This window comes from Oryctolagus cuniculus, chromosome 21 (assembly GCF_051225735.1).
Source record: "Oryctolagus cuniculus isolate XC-2025 breed Fujian yellow rabbit chromosome 21, ASM5122573v1, whole genome shotgun sequence".
Lineage (NCBI taxonomy): Eukaryota > Metazoa > Chordata > Mammalia > Lagomorpha > Leporidae > Oryctolagus > Oryctolagus cuniculus.
Genome location: NC_142887.1, coordinates 48,373,377 through 48,393,942, shown reverse-complemented (window position 1 = coordinate 48,393,942; position 20,566 = coordinate 48,373,377). Strand labels below are relative to the sequence as shown.

The 20,566-nt window shown below is 41.2% G+C and overlaps 1 long non-coding RNA gene across 16 annotated transcripts in view; it reads right to left on the bottom strand.

Moving 5' to 3' along the window:
• The window catches only part of LOC149119988 (uncharacterized), a 342,369-nt gene that overhangs the window by 241,977 nt on the left and 79,826 nt on the right, over positions 1 to 20,566 (bottom strand). For 2 of the 16 annotated variants that reach the window (XR_016226952.1, XR_016226973.1), the window contains exon 1: positions 18,711 to 18,778. The exons of 6 other annotated variants lie outside the window; for them this stretch is intronic. This is a non-coding gene — a long non-coding RNA (uncharacterized LOC149119988). Of the gene's footprint in view, positions 1 to 6,009; positions 6,251 to 6,585; positions 6,793 to 7,162; positions 7,316 to 8,491; positions 8,566 to 9,468; positions 9,703 to 11,198; positions 11,374 to 18,131; positions 18,317 to 18,710; positions 18,790 to 20,566 lie in introns of those variants that run through there. 8 more of the 16 variants (XR_016226950.1, XR_016226968.1, XR_016226953.1 and 5 more) reach the window with 8 other exon arrangements.

Sequence of the window (20,566 nt, the reverse complement as noted above, 5' to 3'; positions counted from 1 at the left end):
TAACTTCTATCGATGCTTCCAAAGACCAGTCTCTATGAAATTGTAGAACTAATATCCTCCCATGTCAAAAGTGTCATGGGTTTAAACACAGAACCCAAAATAAGATAAGTAACTGGCCTTCTTAATTACACAGTGTGGAATGTAAGATTCTCAGTGGAGCACTGGGTAATATAAAGTGCTGGGCAGAGAAAAACTGTTACTTATCTGTATTTATGATGCTGTAATTCTCCTCTTTATGCAAACTCAGATTAAAAGAGCTCCCGTTAGTGGGCAGCACTGTTGCATAGTGGGTAAAGCTACTGCTGCCTTGTCAGCATCCTATATGGGTGCCGGTTGGGATCCTGGCTGCTGCACTTCCCATCCAGCTCTCTGCTGTGGACTGGGAAAACAGTAGAAGTTGGCCCAAACCCCTCATCTCCTGCACCCACCTATGAGACCTGGACAAAGTTCTGCCTTTCAAATAAATAAATAATTATTTAAAAAAACAGCTTCATCTCAGAAGGAGCTCCTGGCTACTGGCTCCAAATTGGCATACCTCCAGCTATTGCTGCCAATTGGGGAATGAACCATCGGATGGAAGACCTCTCTCTCTTTCTCTCTCTCTCTCTCTCCTCTCTGTGTAACTCTTTCAAATGAATAAATAAATCTTTAAAAAAGTAGCTCCAGTTATTGACAACACAGTAGACTTGCATTAATTTTGGTTCCCTTCTCACTTTGCAAAGGGATCAGTGGCAGGTCAAAACAGTTGACAGCCTTGCTAACAGGAGAAGAGATAGCTGAAGACAGAAAATGAAAAGCAGCCAAATACATCATCAAAGAAAGAGAAGTGGACCCCATCCAACACAAGCCTTTAAAAGTGGATGCTCACAATTAATGTGTGAAACAGCTGCCCACTGAAATCTTGTCTAGGGAGGGAAGATGTCCTAAGTTCTGCTTTTGTAAACTCCAGTCATAAATCTGTCCTAATAAATCTGTCCCTGGCATCTCTTTTACAAACATACTGGACCCACTGACCATTGGAAATGTGGTTCTAATCATGTAGGCTGCCATTTAAACCCACCAATGCTGTAACAGCTAAGAAACTTGAATTTGATGCTCAATTCTCAGGAAATCATTCCAGCTGAGCCTAGGGCCATTAATAGAAACTCCTTGGATCCTCCACTGTCTCTGTGCCTGTTTGAAAGAAGGGAGATTTCCCACCCCATGTTTCTGGAACAGCTTCAAATTCCACATTGGAAAAATTTGATAATTAATACTTGAGAGGGATCAACACACAAAGCAGCTATTCACGCTTCACACTGCTCCCCACCAGGAAGATGAGGTGCAGGATGAGAGCAGTGGGGCAGATCCTAGACAGATCCTCCTGCCCACCCCTCTGCTGCCCCAGGCTCCCTCCTGAGGGCCATCCAGCCCCACCCTGTAGGAACCAGCCCAGGAAACATCAAGAGACCAGGCCAGACTGCATTCTGAGACCACCCACAGTGGGAACCCGGCTTATTTAACTGTGGAGATCAGGAGTCTTTCTGCCTTCCTTCCCTGTGAGTGCAGGTTCCCAGAACACTGCCCCCTCTCTCCTGTAACCACTAAATAAAGCACATTAGGGACAGTTTAGGTGAGGTACTGCAGGAGAGAGTCCGGGCACTTTGAGCCTGGGAAATAGAGGTGGGAGACAGAGCAGCCCGGGTCCCAGCCCTGACCTCGGGAGAAGCTGCCAGGATCGCTGGCACACTTCTCCCACATGTGTCTCCGCCCCTTCCTGCATGCCAAACCTGCAGCAGAAAGTCCCTGGAGCAGGTACCCTTTCTTCCAGATACACGGGGAGTGAAATTGGGAGTGTGGAGAAGAGAGTCCCTGGCATGTGGGACCCACAGTTGGTGGATGAAGAGGGAAGAAGCAGCAGGAGGCAGGCTCAGGGTGAGCACTCGGAAACTGCCTGGGATCGCACGTGCAGAGCAGGAGTTGCAGTAAATGCCAGAGAAGGAGCAGCATAGCCCCCAGGGTTGACACTGATCAAGGAATGAACTCCCCTGGTCCAACTCTGAGCCCCAGGGACTGGCAGTGGCAGGTGCATGCCCACAGGTATTTGGAAAGCAGAATACCTCGGAGCTACTGGGAACTCTGGGAAATGGAGTCCAGGCTGCAGCATCCCTAGAGACACCAGCTGTTCCTCCGAAAAGCTGCAGTCAGGGGTGGGTGCCCACAACCAGAGGGCATTTGCTTTTGTTAAGTCCCTCCTTCCTTTCCTTCACACACCAAAATCTCAGGGATCAGTTGCTGTTCCTTTCCTGCATCAAATCTGAAAGAGTGACACTCACTTCTGCTAACTGACCCCAAATCCTGGCTCCCTCATAACCTCTGTCTCTTCCAGAAAAATCTTATTTACTACTTTGGCCCTAGAAATCATAAATGACTATGATAGAATGTAACTTTTAACAGAGGTGTAGAAGGCATGGTTTAATATCCAGTTTTGAGAATACAATTTTCATTTGTGTTTTATTGATGTTTATACTTCTTTTAAGATTCATTTTTTTATTTAGAAGTCAGAGTAACAGAGAAGGAGAGGCACAGAGAGAGAGAGAGAGAGAGAGAGGTGTTTTCCATCTCCTGCTTCACTCCTCAATTGGCAGCAGCAGCACAGCGCTGACCCCTTATAGTTCTTTACAAATCATTTTACACTGTCTTTTTATTCATCTAGTAAAGAGACAGAAGAATGGACACAGAGCTAACTCTGTCCAAAATCTTGCTTGTATTGCATCAGAATACAAAATTTGGGAAGGAAGAAGGCAAAACTGACTCAGACCCAGAAACATGTAGGAAACTGCCACTCAAGAAACCAAAAGTCAGCTGAGGCACCCAAAACAAGGACAGCAAGCCAGAATTGGAGCAAGCCAACAGCTGTGCCCTGATTGAAAAAGACCATTCCTCTTGTGCCCTGAACTCAATATTGCCGGCTCAAAACAAAAGCTCACATCAGAAAATTCATTACAAACCATGATACATAAGAAAAAAGAGAAAAAAGCCAAAGAAATGCAAAAATCCATAATGATATTGGGCTTGATTTAGTCGCAGGGAAACCGGCCGTTCCCGGATTCATTCACCCCTCCAGCTGACTGCTTGTGGAATTCTGACTGAATTAACCTGAAAATCACAGTGAAACTCAGTTTGGAGGGAATTAATATCTGTCACCTCAGCCAAAGTGTTCCATTTGATTTTCCAAAACACAAAAACTCACCTTGGTCATGTTGCCTGTAAATTTCTAAGCTTCAAACACCTATTAGTTGTCTTTTTTAATTCATAATGGCTACTCTGTCCAAACTCTTGTTTGTATGGTGTCAGAATACAACATTTGGGAAGGAAGAAGGCAAAACCAACTCAGACCCAGAAAACATTTAGGAAATTGCCGCTCAAGAAACCAAAAGTCAGCTGAGGCACCCAAAACAATGACAGCAAGCCAGAATTTGAGCAAGCCAACAGCTGTGCCCTGTTTGAAAAAGACCATTCCTCTGTTACCCTGAACTCCATATTGCCGCCTCAAAACCAAAGCTCATATCAGAAAATTCATTACAAACCATGATAAATAAGGGAAATGTGGAAAAACCAAAGAAATGCAAGAGTCCTTTGTAATATTGGACTGGATTTAGACACAAGGAAACTGGCTGTTTCCAGATTCGTCCCCCTTCCACAGACTGACTTTGGAATCTGATTGAATTCATCTCAAAATCACACTCACACTCAATTTGGAGGGTATTAGTATCTGTCCCCTCAGCAGAAGGGTTCCATATAATTTTCCAAAACACAGAAACTCATCTTGGTCGTGTTGCCTGTAGATTTCTAATCCAAAAAGGACAATGCGCTGTATTTTTTTTTTTTTGCTTTCATAATGTCTACTCTGTCCAAAATCTTGCTTCTATTGCATCAGAATACAAAATTTGGGAATAAGAAGGCAAAACCGACTCAGACCCAGAAAATATGTAGGAAATTGCCACTCAAGAAACCACAAATCGGCTGAGGCACCCAAAACAATGACAGGAAGCCAGAATTGGAGCAAGCCAACAGCTGTGCCCTGTTTGAAAAAGACCATTCCTCTTGTGCCCTGAACTCAATATTGCCACCTCAAAACCAAAGCTCACATTAGAAAATTCATTACAAACCATGATAAATAAGGGAAATGTGAAAAAGCCAAAGAAATGCAAGAGTCCTTTGTGATATTTGGCTGGATTTAGACACAAGGAAACTGGCTGGTTCCAGATTCTGCCCCTTTCCACAGACTGACTTTGGAATTCTGAGTGAATTGACCACAAAATCGCACTCACACTCAATTTTTAGGGAGTTAGAATCTGTCCCCTCAGGAAAAGGGTTCCATGTCATTTCCCAAACACAGAAACTCATATTGGTCGTGCTGCCTGTAGATTTCTACTCCCGAAAGGGCAATTTTCTGTGTTTTTTTTTTTCTTTCCTAATGGCCGAGGCACCCAAAACAAGGACAGCAAGCCAGAATTGGAGCAAGCCAACAGCTGTGCCCTGATTGAAAAAGACCATTCCTCTCGTGCCCTGAACTCAATTTGCCAGCCTCAAAACCAAAGCTCACATCAGAAAATTCATTACAAACCATGATAAATAAGAAAAAAGAGAAAAAAGCCAAAGAAATACAAGAAACCATAATGATATTGGGCTTGATTTAGTCGCAAGGAAACCGGCTGTTTCCGGATTCATCCACCCCTCCAGCTGACGGCCTGTGGATTTCTGACTGAATTAACCTGAAAATCGCAGGGAAACTCAGTTTGGAGGCAATTAATATCTGTCACCTCAGCCAAAGTGTTCCATTTGATTTTCCAAAACACAAAACCTCACCTTGGTCGTGTTACCTGTAGATTGCTAAGCTTCAAACGCCTATTTGTTTTGTGTTTTATTTCATAATGGCTACTCTGCCCAAAGTCTTGTTTGTATGGCGTCAGAATACAAAATTTGGGAAGGTAGAAGGGAAAAGCAACTGAGACCCAGAAAACATTTAGGAAATTGCTGCTCAAGAAACCACAAATCGGCTGAGGCACCCAAAACAAAGACAGCAAGGCAGAATTGGAGAAAGACAACAGCTGTGCCCTGCTTGAAAAAGACCATTCCTCCGGTGCCCTGAAGTCCATATTGCAGCCTCAAAACCAAAGCTCACATCGGAAAATTCATTACAAACCATGATAAATAAGAAAAAGGAGAAAAAAGCCAAAGAAATGGAAGAATCCATAATGAAATCAGAGTTGATATAGTCGCAAGGAAACCGGCTGTACCCGGATTCATCCACTGCTCCAGCTGACTGCCTGTGGAATTCTGACTGAATTAACCTGAAAATCGCAGTGAAACTCAGTTTGGAGGCAATTAATATCTGTCACCTCAGCCAAAGTGTTCCACTTGATTTTCCAAAACACAAAAACTCACCTTGGTCGTGTTACCTGTATATTTCTAAGCTTCAAACGCCTATTAGTTGTGTTTTTTATTTCATAATGGCTGCTCTGCCCAAACTCTTGTTTGTATGGCATCAGAATACAAAATTTGGGAAGGAATAAGGCAATACCAACTCGGACCCAGAAAACATTTAGGAAATTGCCGCTAAAGAAACCAAAATTCAGCTGAGGCACCCAAAGCAATGACAGCAAGCCAGAATTAGAGCAAGCCAACAGCTGTGCCCTGTTTGAAAAAGAACCTTCCTCTTCTGCCCTGAACTCAATATGCCAGCCTCAGAACCAAAGCTCACATCAGAAAATTCATTACAAACCATGATAAATAAGAAAAAGGAGAAAAAACCAAAAGAAAAGCAAGAATCCATAATGATATTGGGCTTGATTCAGTCGCAAGGAAACCGGCTGTTCCCGGAATCATCCACCCCTCCAGCTGACTGCCTGTGTAATTCTGACTGAATTAACCTGAAAATCACAGTGAAACTCAGTTTGGAGGCAATTAATATCTGTCACCTCAGCCAAAGTGTTCCATTTGATTTTCCAAAACACAAAAACTCACCTTGGTCGTGTTACCTGTAGATTTCTAAGCTTCAAATGCCTATTTGTTGTGTGTTTCATTTCATAATGGCTACTCTCCCCAAACTCTTGTTTGTATGCCCTCAGAATAGAAAATTTGGGAAGGAAGAAGGCAAAACCAACTCAGACCCAGAAAACATGTAGGAAATTGCTGCTCAAGAAACCACAAATCGGCTGAAGCACCCAAAACAATGACAGCAAGCCAGAATTGGAGCAGGCCAACAGCTTTGCCCTGTTGAAAAAGTCCATTCCCCCGGTGCCCTGAACTCCATATTGCCGCCATAAAACCAAAGCTCACATCAGAAAATCGTTACAAACCATGATAAATAAGAAAAATGAGAAAAAAGCCAAAGAAATGCAAGAATCCATAATGACATTTGGCCTTATTAGTCACAAGGAAACCGGCTGTAGCTGGATTCATCCTCTGCTCCAGCTCACTGCCTGTGGAATTCTGACTGAATTAACCTGAAAATCGCAGTGAAACTCAGTTTGGAGGCAATTAATATCTGTCACCTCAGCCAAAGTGTTCCATTTGATTTTCCAAAACACAAAAACTCACCTTGGTCATGTTACCTGTAGATTTCTAAGCTTCAAATGCCTATTTGTTGTGTTTTTTATTTCATAATGGCTACTCTGCCGAAACTCTTGTTTGCATGGCGTCAGAATACAAAATTTGGGAAGGAAGAAGGCAAAACCAACTCAGACCCAGAAAACATTTCGCAAATTGCCACTCAAGAAACCAAGTCAGCTGAGGCACCCACAACAATGACAGCAAGCCATAATTGGAGCAAGCCAACAGCGGTACCCTGTTTGAAAAAGAACCTTCCTCTTTTACCCTGAACTCAATATGCCAGCCTCAGAACCAAAGCGCACATCAGAAAATTCATTACAAACCATGATAAATAAGAAAAATGAGAAAAAAGCCAAAGAAATGCAAGAATCTGTAATGATATCGGGCTTGATATAGTCGCAAGGAAAACGGCTGTTCCCGGATTCATCCACCCATCCAGCTGACTGCCTATGGAATTCTGACTGAATTAACCTCAAAATAGCAGTGAAACTCATATAGGAGACAATTAATATCTGTCACCTCAGCTAAAGTGTTCCATTTTATTTTACAAAACTCAAAAACTCACCTTGGTCGTGTTACCTGTAGATTTCTAAGCTTCAAACGCCTATTTGTTGTGTTTTTTATTTCATAATGGCTATTCTACCCAAACTCTTGTTTGTATGGCGTCAGAATACAAAATTTGGGAAGGAAGAAGGCAAAACCAACTCAGACCCAGAAAACATTTCGCAAATTGCCACTCAAGAAACCACAAATCAGCTGAGGATCCCAAAACAATGAAAGCAAGCCAGAATTGGGGCAGGCCAATAGCTGTGCCCTGTTTGAAACAGAACCTTCCTCTTGCTCCCTGAACTCCATATTGCAGCCTCAACCAAAGCTCACATCAGAAAATTCATTACAAACCATGATAAATAAGAAAAAGGAGAAAAAAGCCAAAGAAATGCAAGAATCCGTAATGTTATTGGGCTTGATTTAGTCACATGGAAGCCGGCTGTTCGCGGATTCATTCACCCCTCCAGTTGACTGCCTGTGGAATGCTGACTGAATTAACCTGAAAATCGCAGTGAAACTCAGTTTGGAGGCAATTAATATCTGTCACCTCAGCCAAAGTGTTCCATTTGATTTTCCAAAACACAAAAACTCACCTTGGTCATGTTACCTGTAGATTTCTAAGCTTCAAATGCCTATTTGTTGTGTTTTTCATTTCATAATGGCTACTCTGCCCAAACTCTTGTTTGTTTGGCGTCAGAATATAAAATTTGGGAAGGAAGAAGGCAAAACCAACTCAGACCCAGAAAACATTTAGGAAATTGCCACTCAAGAAACCAAGTCAGCTGAGGCACCCAAAGCAATGACAGCAAGCCAGAATTGGAGCAAGCCAACGGCTGTGCCCTGTTTGAAAAAGAACCTTCCTCTTCTGCCCAGAACTCAATATTCCAGCCTCACAACCAAAGCTCACATCAGAACATTCATTACAAACCATGATAAATAAGAAAAAGGAGAAAAAAGCAAAAGAAAAGCAAGAATCCATAATGATATAGGGCTTGATTTAGTCGCTAGGAAACCGGCTGTTCCAGGAATCATCCACCCCTCCAGCTGACTGCCTGTGGAATTCTGACAGAATTATCCTGAAAATCGCAGGGAAACTCAGTTTGGAGGCAATTAATATCAGTCACCTCAGCCAAAGTGTTCCATTTGATTTTGCAAAACACAAATCTCACCTTGGTCGTGTTACCTGTAGATTTCTAAGCTTCAAACCCCTTTTGTTGAGTTTTTCTATTTCATAATGCCTACTCTGCTGAAACTCTTATTTGTATGGCATCAGCATACAAAATTTGGGAAGGAAGAAGGCAAAACCAACTCAGACCCAGAAAACATTTAGGAAATTGCCACTCACAAACCACATATCGGCTGAGGCACCCAAAACAATGACAGCAAGCCAGAATTGGAGCAGGTCAACAGCTGTGCCCTGTTTGAAAAAGACCATTCCCCGGTGCCCTAAACTCCATATTGCAGCCACAAAACCAAAGCTCACATCAGAAAATTCATTACAAACCATGATAAATAGGAAATCAGAGAAAAAAGCCAAAGAAATGCAAGAATCCATAATGACATTTGGCCTTATTAGTCACAAGGAAACCGGCTGTTCCCGGATTCATCCTCTGCTCCAGCTGACTGCCTGTGGAATTCTGACTGAATTAACCTGAAAATCGCAGTGAAACTCAGTTTGGAGGCAATTTCTATCTGTCACCTCAGCCAAAGTGTTCCATTTTATTTTCCAAAACACAAAAACTCACTTTGGTCATGTTACCTGTAGATTTTGAAGGTTTAAACGCCTATTTGTTGTGTTTTTTATTTCATACTGGCTACTCTGCTGAAACTCTTGTTTCTATGGCATCAGAATACAAAATTTGGGAAGGAAGAAGGCAAAACCAACTCAGACCCAGAAACATTTAGGAAATTGCCGCTCAGAATACACAAATCGGCTGAGGCACCCAAAACAATGACAGCAAGCCAGAATTGGAGCAGGCCAACTTCTGTGCCCTGTTTGAAAAAGAGCCTTCCTCTTGCACCCTGAACTCCAGATTGCAGCCTCAAAACCAAAGCTCACATCAGAAAATTCATTACAAACCATGATAAATAAGAAAATGGAGAAAAAAGCCAAAGAAATGCTAGAATCCATAATGATATTGGGCTTGATTCAGTCACAAGGAAACCGGCTGTTCCCGGATTCATCCACACCTCCTGCTGACAGCCTGTGGAATTCTGACTGAATTAACATGAAAATCGCAGTGAAACTCAGTTTGGAGGCAATTAATATCTGTCACCACAGCCAAAGTGTTCCATTTTATATTCCAAAACACAAAAACTCACCTTGGTCATGTTACCTGTAGATTTCTAAGCTTCAAATGCCTGTTTGTTTTGTGTTTCATTTCATAATGGCTACTCTCCCCAAACTCTTGTTTGTATGCCGTCAGAATACAAAATTTGGGAAGGAAGAAGGCAAAACCAACTCAGACCCAGAAAACATTTAGGAAATTGCCGCACAGAATCCACAAATCGGCTGAGGTACTCAAAACAATGACAGGAAGCCAGAATTGGAGCAGGCCAACAGCTGTGCCCTGTTTGAAAAAGACCATTCCTCTGGTGCCCTGAACTCCATATTCAGCCACAAACCAAAGCTCACATCAGAAAATTCATTACAAACCATGATAAATAAGAAAACAGAGAAAAAAGCCAAAGAAATGCAAGAATACATAATGATATTCGGCTGGATTTAGTCACAAGTAAACCGGCTGTTCCCGGATTCATCCTCTGCTCCAGCTCACTGCCTGTGGAATTCTGACTGAATTCACCTGAAAATCCCAGTGAAACTCAGTTTGGAGCCAATTACTATTTGTCACCTCAGCCAAAGTGTTCCATTTGTTTTTCCAAAACACAAAAACTCACTTTGGTCAAGTTACCAGTAGATTTTGTAGGTTTAAACGCCTATTTCTTGTGTTTTTTATTTCATAATGGCTAATCTGCCCAAACTCTTGTTTGTGTGCCATCAGAATACATAATTTGGGAAGGAAGAAGGCAAAACCAACTCAGACCCCGAAAACATTTAGGAAATTGCCGCTCAAGAAACCAAAAATCAGCTGAGGCACCCAAAACAATGACAGCAAGCCAGAATTGAAGCAGGCCAACAGCTGTGCCCTGTTTGAAAAAGACCATTCCTCTGGTGCCCTGAACTCCATATTGCAGCCTCAAAACCAAAGCTCACATCAGAAAATTCATTACAATCCATGATAAATAAGAAAACATAGAAAAAATCCAAAGAAATGCAAGAATCCATAATGACATTTGGCCTGAATAGTCACAAGGAAACCAGCTGTTCCCGGATTCATCCACACCTCCTGCTGACAGCCTGTGGAATTCTGACTGAATTAACCTGAAAATCGCAGTGAAACTCAGTTTGGAGGCAATTACTATCTGTCACCTCAGCCAAAGTGTTCCATTTGATTTTCCAAAACACAAAAACTCACTTTGGTCATGTTACTGGTAGATTTTGAAGGTTTAAATGCCTATTTGTTGTGTTTTTTATTTCATAGTGGCTACTCTGCTGAAACTCTTGTTTCTATGGCATCAGAATACATAATTAGGGAAGGAAGAAGGCAAAACCAACTCAGACCCAGAAAACATTTAAGAAATTGCCACTCAAGAAACCAAAAGTCAACTGAGGCACCCAAAACAATGATAGCAAGCCAGAATTGGAGCAAGCCAACAGCTGTACCCTGATTGAAAAAGAACCTACCTCTTCTGCCCTGAACTCCATATTGCAGCCTCAAAACCAAAGCTCACATCAGAAAATTCATTACAAACTATAAAAAATAAGAAAAATGAGAAAAAAGACAAGGAAATGCAAGAATCCATAATATTGGGCTTGATTCAGTCGCAAGGAAACCGGCTGTTCCCGGATTCATCCAGCCCTCCAGCTGACTGCCTGTGGATTTCTAACTGAATTAACCTGAAAATCACAGTGAAACTCGGTTTGGAGGCAATTACTATCTGTCACCTCAGCCAAAGTGTTCCATTTCATTTTCCAAAACACAAAAACTCACCGTGGTCATGTTACCTGTAGATTTCTAAGCTTCAAACGCCTATTTGTTGTGTTTTTTATTTCATAATGGCTATTCTGCCCAAACTCTTGTTTGTATGGCAGCAGAAAAGAAAATTTGTATACGAAGACGGTAAAACCAACTCAGACCCAGAAAACATTTAAAAAATTGCCGCTCAAGAAACCAAAATCAGCTGAGGCACCCAAAACAATGAAGGCAAGCCAGAATTGGAGCAAGCCACAGCTGTACCCTGTTTAAAATGACCATACTTCCAGTGCCATGAACTCCATACTGCAGCCTCAAAACCAAAGCTCACATCAGAAAATTCATTTAAACCATGATAAATAAGAAAGATGAGAAAAAAGCCAAAGAAATGCAAGAATTCATAATGATATTGGGCTTGATTCAGTCGCAAGGAAACCGGCTGTTCCCGGATTCATCCACCCCTCCTGCTGACTGCCTGTTTAATTCTGACTGAAGTAACCTGAAAATCGCAGTGAAACTCAGTTTGGAGGCAATTAATATCTGTCACCTCAGCCAAAGTGTTCCATTTGATTTTCCAAAACACAAAAACTCCCCTTGGTCATGTTACCTGTAGATTTATAAGCTTCAATATCCTATTTGCTGTGTTTTTTATGTCATAATGGCTACTCTCCCCAAACTCTTGTTTGTAGAAATCAGAATACAAAATTTGGGAAGGTAGAAGGCATAACCAACTCAGACGCAGAAAACATGTAGGAAATTGCAGCTCAGGAAACCACAAATCGGCTGAGGCTCAAAACAATGACAGCAAGCCAGAATTGGAGCAGGCCAACAGCTTTGCCCTGTTTAAAAGGTCCATTCCCCCGGTGCCGTGAACTCCATATTGCAGCCTCAAAACCAAAGCTGACATCAGAAAATTCATTAGAACCCATGATAAATAAGAAAAAGGAGAAAAAAGCCAAAGAAATGCAAGAATCAATAATGATATTGGGCTTGATTTAGTTGCAAGGAAACTGGCTGTTCCCGGATTCATCCACCCCTCCAGCTGACTGCCTGTGGAATTCTGACTGAATTCACCTGAATATCGCAGTGAAACTCAGTTTGGAGGCAATTAATATCTGTCACCTCAGCCAAAGTGTTCCATTTTTTTTTCCAAAACACAAAAACTCACCTTGGTAATGTTACCTGTAGATTTCTAAGCTTCAAATGCCTATTTGTTGTGGTTTTTATTTCATAATTGCTACTCTGTCCAAACTCTTGTTTGTGTTGCCTCAGAATACAAAATTAGGGAAGGAAGAAGGCAAAACCAACTCATACCCAGAAAACATTTAGGAAATTGCCGCTCAAGAAACCACAAATTAGCTGAGGTATCGAAAACAATGACAGCAAGCCAGAATTGGAGCAAGACAACAGCTATGCCCTGATTGAAATAGAACCTTCCTCTTGTGCCATGAACTCCATATTGCAGCCTCAAAACCAAAGCTCACATCAGAAAATTCATTACAAACCATAAAATATAAGAAAAATGATAAAAAAGCCAAAGAAATGGAAGAATCCATAATGATATTGGGCTTGATTTAGTCGCAAGGAAATTGGCTGTTCCCAGATACATCCACCCCTCCAGCTGACAGCCTGTGGAATTCTGAGTGAATTAACCGGAGAAACACAGTGAAACTCAGTTTGGAGGCAATTAATATCTGTCACCTCAGCCAAAGTGTTCCATTTGATTTTCCAAAACACAAAACCTCACCTTGGTCGTGTTACCTGTAGATTTCAAAGCTTCAAATGCCTATTTGTTGTGTTTTTATTTCATAATGGCTACTCTCCCCAAACTCTTGTTTGTATGGCATCAGAGTACAACATTTGGGAAGGAAGAAGGCAAACCCAATTCAGACCCAGAAAACATTTAGGAAATTGCCGCTCAAGAAACTAAAAGTCAGCTGAGGTACCCAAAACAATGACAGCAAGCCAGAAGTGTAGCAGGCCAACAGCTGTGCCCTGTTTGAAAAAGACCATTCCTCCGTTACCCTGAACTACATATTACAGCCTCAAAACCAAAGCTCACATCAGAAAATTCATTACAAACCATGATGAATAATGGAAATGTGAAAAAGCCAAAGAAATGCAAGAGTCCTTTGTGATACTTGGCGGGATTAGACAAAAGGAACCTGGCTGTTTCCAGATTCATCCCCCCATCCACAGACTGACTTTGGACTTCTGATTGAATTCACCTCAAAATCCCACTCACATTCAATTTGGATGAATTAGTATCTCTCCCCTCAGCAGAAGGGTTCCATATCATTTTCCAAACCACAGAAACTCATCTTGGTCATGTTGCCTGTAGATTTCTAATCCTGAAAGGCCAATTTGCTGTGTTTTTTGTTTTCTTTCATAATGGCTACTCTGTCGACAATCTTGCTTGTATTGCATGAGAATACACAATTTGGGTATGAAGAAGGGAAAACCAACTCAGACCCAGAAAATATTCAGCAAACTGACCCTCAAGAAACCAAAAGTCAGCTGAGGCACCCAACAATGACAGCAAGCCAGAATTGGAGCAAGCCAACAACTGTGCCCCAATTGAAAAAGAACCATTCTCTTGTGCCATGAACTCCATATTGCAGCCTCAAAACCAAAGCTCACATCAGAAAATTCATTACAAACCATGATAAATAAGGGAAATGAGAAAAAGCCAAAGAAATGCAAGAGTCCTTTGTGATATTTGGCTGGATTTAGACACAAGGAAACTGGCTGTTTCAGGATTCATCCCACCCTTAAACAGACTGACTTTGGAATTCTGATTGAATTCACCTCAAAATTGCACTCACACTCAATTTGGAGGAAATTAGTATCTGTCCCCTCGGCAGAAGGAGTCCAAGTCATTTTCCAAAACACAGAAACTCATCTTGATTGTGTTGCCTGTACAGTTCTAAACATGAAAGGCCAATTTGCTTTGTTTTTTTTTTTTTCTTTCATAATGGCTACTCTGTCAAAATCTTGCTTGTATTGCATCAGAATACAAAATTTGGGAATAAGAAGGCAAAACTAACTCAGACCCAGAAAACATTTAGGATATTGCCACTCAAGAATCCACAAATCAGCTGAGGCACCCAAAACAATGACAGCAAGCCAGAATTGGAGCAGGCCAACAGCTGTGCCCTGATTGAAAAACAACCTTCCTCTGGTGCCCTGAACTGAATATGCCAGCTTAAAACCAAAGCTCACATCAGAAAACTCATTACAAACCATGATAAATAAGAAAAAAGAGAAAAAAGCCAAAGAAACGCAAGAATCCATAATGATATTGGGCTTGATTTAGTCAAAAGGAAACCGGCTATTCCCAGATTCATCCACCCCTCCAGCTGACTGCCTGTGGAATTCTGACGGAATTATCCGGAAAATCGCAGGGAAACTCAGTTTGGAGGCAATTAATATCTGTCACCTCAGCCAAAGTGTCCCATTTTATTTTCCAAAACACAAAAACTCACCTTGGTCGTATTACCTGTGGATTTCTAAGCCTCAAACGCCTATTTATTGTGTTTTTTTTTTATGGCAAAATGGCAAGTCTGTCCAAACTCTTTTTTGTATTGGGTCAGAATACAAAATTTTGGAAGGAAGAAGGAAAACCAACTCAGACGAACAAAACATTTAGGAAATTGATGCTCAAGAAACCTCAAATCGGCGGAGGCAACCAAAACAATGACAGTAAGCCAGAATTGGAGTAACCCAGCAGCTGTGCCCTGATTGAATAAGAACCTTCCTCTTGTGCCCTGAACTCCATATGCCAGCCTCAAAACCAAAGCTCACATCAGAAAATTCATTACAAACCATGATAAATCAGAAAAATGAGACAAAAGCCAAAGAAATGCAAGAATCCATAATGATGTTGGGCTGGATTTAGTTTCAAGGAAACCGGCTGTTCCCAGATTCATCCACCCCTCCAGCTGACTGCCTGTGGAATTCTGACTGAATTAACCGGAAAATCGCAGGGAAACTTAGTTTGGAGGCAATTAATATATGTCACCTCAGCCAAACTGTTCCATTTGATTTTCCAAAACACAAAAACTCACCTTAGTCATGTTACCTCTGGATTTCTAAGCTTCAAAACCTATTTGTTGTGTTGTTTATTTCATAATGGCCACTCTGCCCAAACTCTTGTTTGTATTGCATCAGAATACAATATTTGGGAAGGAAGAAGGCAAAACCAACTCAGACCCAGAAAACTTTTAAGAAATTGCTGCTCAAAAAACCTCAAATTGGCGGAGGCACCCAAAACAATGACAGCAAGCCAGAATTGGAGCAGGCCAACAGCTGTGCTCTGTTTGAAAAAGACCGTTCCCCCGGTGCCCTGAACTCCATATTACAGCCTCAAAACCAAAGCTGACATCAGAAAATTCATTACAAACCAGGATAAATAAGAAAAATGAGAAAAACGCCAAAGAAATCAAGAATCCATAATGATATTGGGCTTCATTTAGTCGCAAGAAAACGGGCTGTTCCCGGATTCATCCACCCCTCCTGCTGACTGCCTGTGGAATTCTGACTGAATTAACCTGAAAATCGCAGTGAAACTCAGTTTGGAGGCAATTAATATCTGTCACCTCAGCCAAAGTGTTCCATTTGATTTTCCAAAACACAAAAACTCACCTTTGTTGTGTTACCTGTAGATTTCTAAGCTTCAAAAGCCTATTTGTGGTGTTTTTTATTTCATAATGGCTACCCTGCCGAAACTCTTGTTTGCATGGCGTCAGAATACAAAATTTGGGAAGGAAGAAGGCAAAACCAACTCAGACCCAGAAAACATTTAGGAAATTGCCACTCAAGAAACCACAAATCGGCTGAGGCACTCAAAACAATGACAGCAAGCCAGAATTGGTGCAGGCCAACAGCTGTGCCCTGTTTGAAAAAGACCATTCCTCAGGTGCCCTGAACTCCATATTGCAGCCTCAAAACCAAAGCTCACATCAGAAAATTCATTACAAAGCATGCTATATCAGAAAAAGGAGAAAAAAGCCAAAGAAATGCAAGAATCAAGAATGATATTGGGCTTGATTTAGTCGCAAGGAAACCGGCTGTTCCCGGATTCATCCACACCTCCAGCTGACTGCCTGTGGATCTACCTGAATTCACCTGAAAATCGCAGTGAAACTCAGTTTGGAGGCAATTAATATCTGTCACCTCAGCCAAAGTGTTCCATTTTATTTTCCAAAACACAAAAACTCACCTTGCTCGTGTTACCTATGGATTTATAAGCTTCAAAACCTATTTGTTGTGATTTTATTGCATAATGGCTACTCTGCCGAAACTCTTGTTTGTATGGCGTCAGAATACAACATTTGGGAAGGAAGAAGGCAAAACCAACTCAGACCCAGAAAACCTTTAGGAAATTGTCGCTCAAAAGACCAATAATCGGCTGAGGCACCCAAAACAATGACAGCAAGGCAGAATAGGAGCAAGTCAACAGCTGTGCACTTTTTGAAAAATAACCTTCCTCCGGTGCCCTGAACTCCATATTGCAGCCTCAAAACCAAAGCTCACATCAGAAAATTCATTACAAACCATGATAAATAAGAAAAATGAGACAAAAGCCAAAGAAATGCAAGAATCCATAATGATATTGGGCTTGATTTAGTTGCAAGGAAATTGGCTGTTCCCAGATTCATCCACCCCTCCAGCTGATGCCTGTGGAATTATGACTGAATTAACAGGAAAATCGCAGTGAAACTCAGTTTGGAGGCAATTAATATCTGTCACCTCAGCCAAAGTGTTCCATTTGATTTTTCAAAGCACAAAAACTCACCTTGGTCGTGAACCTGTAGATTTCTAAGCTTCAAACGCCTATTTGTTGTGTTTTTATTTCATAATCGCTACTCTGTCTGAACTCTTGTTTGTATTGCGTCACAATACAAAATTTGGGAAGGAAGAAGGTAAAAACCTCTCAGACACAGAAAACATTTAGGAAATTGCCGCTCAAGAAACCAAAAGTCAGCTGAGGCACCCAAAACAATGACAGCAAGGCAGACTTGGAGCAAGTCAACAGCTGTGCCCTTTTTGAAAAAGACCATTCCTCCGGTGCCCTGAACTCCATATTGCAGCCTCAAAACCAAAGCTCACATCAGAAAATTCATTACAAACCATGATAAATAAGAAAAATGAGAAAAAAGCCAAAGAAATGCTAGAATCCATAATGATATTGGGCTTGATTTAGTCGCAAGGAAATTGGCTGTTCCCAGATTCATCCACCCCTCCAGCTGACTGCCTGTGGAATTCTGACTGAATTAACCTGAAAATCGCAGTGAACCTCAGTTTGGAGGCAATTAATATCTGTCACCTCAGCCAAAGTGTTCCATTTTATTTTCCAAAATCAAAAACTCACCTTGGTCTCGTTACGAGTAGACTTATAAGCTTCAAACGCCTATTTGTTGTGTTTTTTTTTTCATAATGACTACTCTGTCCAAACTCTTGTTTGTATTCCATCACAATACAATATTTGGGAAGGAAGAAGGCAAAACCAACTCAGACCCTGAAAACATTTAGGACATTGTGGCTCAAGAAACCAAAAGTCAGCTGAGGCTCCCAAAACAATGACAGCAAGCCAGAATTGGAGCAAGCCAACATCTGTACCCTGTTTGAAAAAGACCATTCCTCAGGTGCGCTGAACTCAATATTGAAACCTCAAAACCAAAGCTCACATCAGAAAATTCATTACAAACCATGATAAATAAGAAAAAGGAGAAAAAAGCCAAAGAAATGCAAGAATCAAGAATGATATTGGGCTTGATTTAGTCGCAAGGAAACCGGCTGTTCCCGGATTCATCCACACCTCCAGCTGACTGCCTGTGGACTTCTGACTGAATTCACCTGAAAATCGCAGTGAAACTCAGTTTGGAGGCTATTAATATCTGTCAGCTCAACAAAGTGTTCCATTTTATTTTCCAAAACACAAAAACTCACCTTGGTCGTGTTACCTGTATTTTTCTAAGCTTCAAACGCCTTTTTGTTGTGTTTTTTATTTCATAATGGCTACTCCGCCCAAACTCTTTTTTGTATTGCGTCAGAATACAACATTTGGGAAGGAAGAAGGCAAAACCAATTCAGACCCAGAAAACCTTTAGGAAATTGCCGCTCAAGAAACCACAAATCGGCTGAGGCACTCAAATCAATGACAGCAAGCCAGAATTGGAGCAGCACAACAGCTGTGCCCTGTTTGAAAAAGACCATACCTCTGGTGCCCTGAACGCCATATTACAGCCTCAAAACCAAAGCTGACATCCCAAAATTCATTACAAACCATGATAAATAAGAAAAATGAGAAAAAAGCCAAAGAAACGCAAGAATCCATAATGACATTGGGCTTGATTTAGTCGCAAGGAAACCAGCTGTACCCGGATTCATCCACCCCTCCAGCTGACTGCCTGTGGAATTCTGACTGAATTAACCTGAAAATCGCAGTGAAACTCAGTTTGGAGGCAATTAATATCTGTCACCTCAGCCAAAGTGTTCCATTTCATTTTCCAAAACACAAAAACGCACCTTGGTCGTGTTACCTGTAGATTTCTAAGCTTCTAACACCTATTTGTTGTGTTTTTTATTTCATAATGTCTGCTCTGTCCAAACTCTTGTTTGTAATGCGACAGAATACAAAATTTGGGAAGGAAGAAGGCAAAACCAACTCAGACCCAGAAAACATTTAGGAAATTGCCACTCAACAAACCAAAATTGAGCTGAGGCATGCAAAACAAGGACAGCAAGCCAAAATTGGAGCAAGCCAAGAGCTGTGCCCTGTTTAAAAAAAAAACCTTCCTCTTGTGCCCTAAACTCCATATTGCAGCCTCAAAACCAAATCTCACATCAGAAAATTCATTACAAAGCAGGATAAATCAAAAAATGAGAAAAATGCCAAAGAAATACAGGAGACCTTTCTGATATTGGGCTGGATTTAGTCGCAAGGAAACCGGCTGCTCCCAGATTCATCCACCCCTCCTGCTGACTGCCTGTGGAATTCTCACTGAATTAACCTGAAAATCGCAGTCAAATTCAGTTTGGAGGCCATTAATATCTGTGACCTCAACAAAGTGTTCCATTTTATTTTCCAAAACACAAATACTCACCTTGGTCGTGTTTCGAGTAGACTTATCAGCTTCAAACGCCTATTTGTTGTATTTTTTATTTCATAATGACTGCTGTTCCATGTCTTTTTTCAAAACACAAAATCTCACCTTGGTCGTTTTACCTGTAGCTTTCAAAAGCCTATTTGATGTGTTTTTTATTTCATAATGTCTACTCTGTCCAAAGTCTTGTTTGTATGCCATCAGAAAAGAAAATTTGGGAAGGAAGATGGCAAAACCAACTCAGACCCAGAAAACATTTAGGAAATTGCCACTCAAGAAACCAAAAGTCAGCTGAGGCACCCAAATAAATGGCAGCAAGCCAGAATTGGAGCAAGCCAACAGCTGTGCCCTGATTGAAAAAGAACCATCCTCTTGTGCCCTGAACTCAATATGCCAGCCTCAAAAACAAAGCGCACATTAGAAAATTCATTACAAACCATCATACATAACAAAAATGAGAAAAAAGCCAAAGAAATGCAAGAATCCATAATGATATTGGGATTGATTTAGTCGTAAGGAATCCGGCTATTCCTGGATTCGTCCACCCCTCGAGGTGACTGCCTGTGCAATTCTCACTGAATTAACCTGAAAATCACGGGGAAACTCAGTTTGGAGGCAATTAATATATGTCACCTGAGCCAAAGTGTTCCATTTTTTTTTCCAAAACACAAAAAATCACCTTGGTCGTGTTACCTGTAGATTTCTAAGCTTCAAACGCCTATTTGTTGTGTTTTTTATTTCATAATGGCTACTCTGTCCAAACTCTTGTTTGTATTGAGTCAGAATAAAAAATTTGGGAATAAGAAGAAAAAACCGTGTCAGACCCAGAAAACATTTAGGAAATTGCCACTCAAGAAACCTCAAATTTGCTGATGCACCCAAAACAATGACAGCAAGCCACAATTAGAGCAAGCCAACAGCTGTGCCCTGATTGAAAAAGAACATTTCTCTTGTGCCCGGAAGTTCTTATTGCAGCCTCAAATCCAAAGCTCACATCAAAAATTCATTACCAACCATGATAAATAAGAAAAAAGAGAAAAAAGCCAAAGAAATGCAAGAATCCATAATGATATTGGGCTTGATTTAGTCGTAAGAAATCCGGCTAGTCCTGGATTCATCCACCCCTCCAGGTGACTGCCTGTGCAATTCTCACTGAATTAACCTGAAAATCACAGTGAAACTCAGTTTGGAGGGAATTAATATCTGTCACCTCAGCCAAAGTGTTCCATTTTATTTTCCAAAACACAAAATCTCACCTTGGTCGTGTTACCTGTAGAT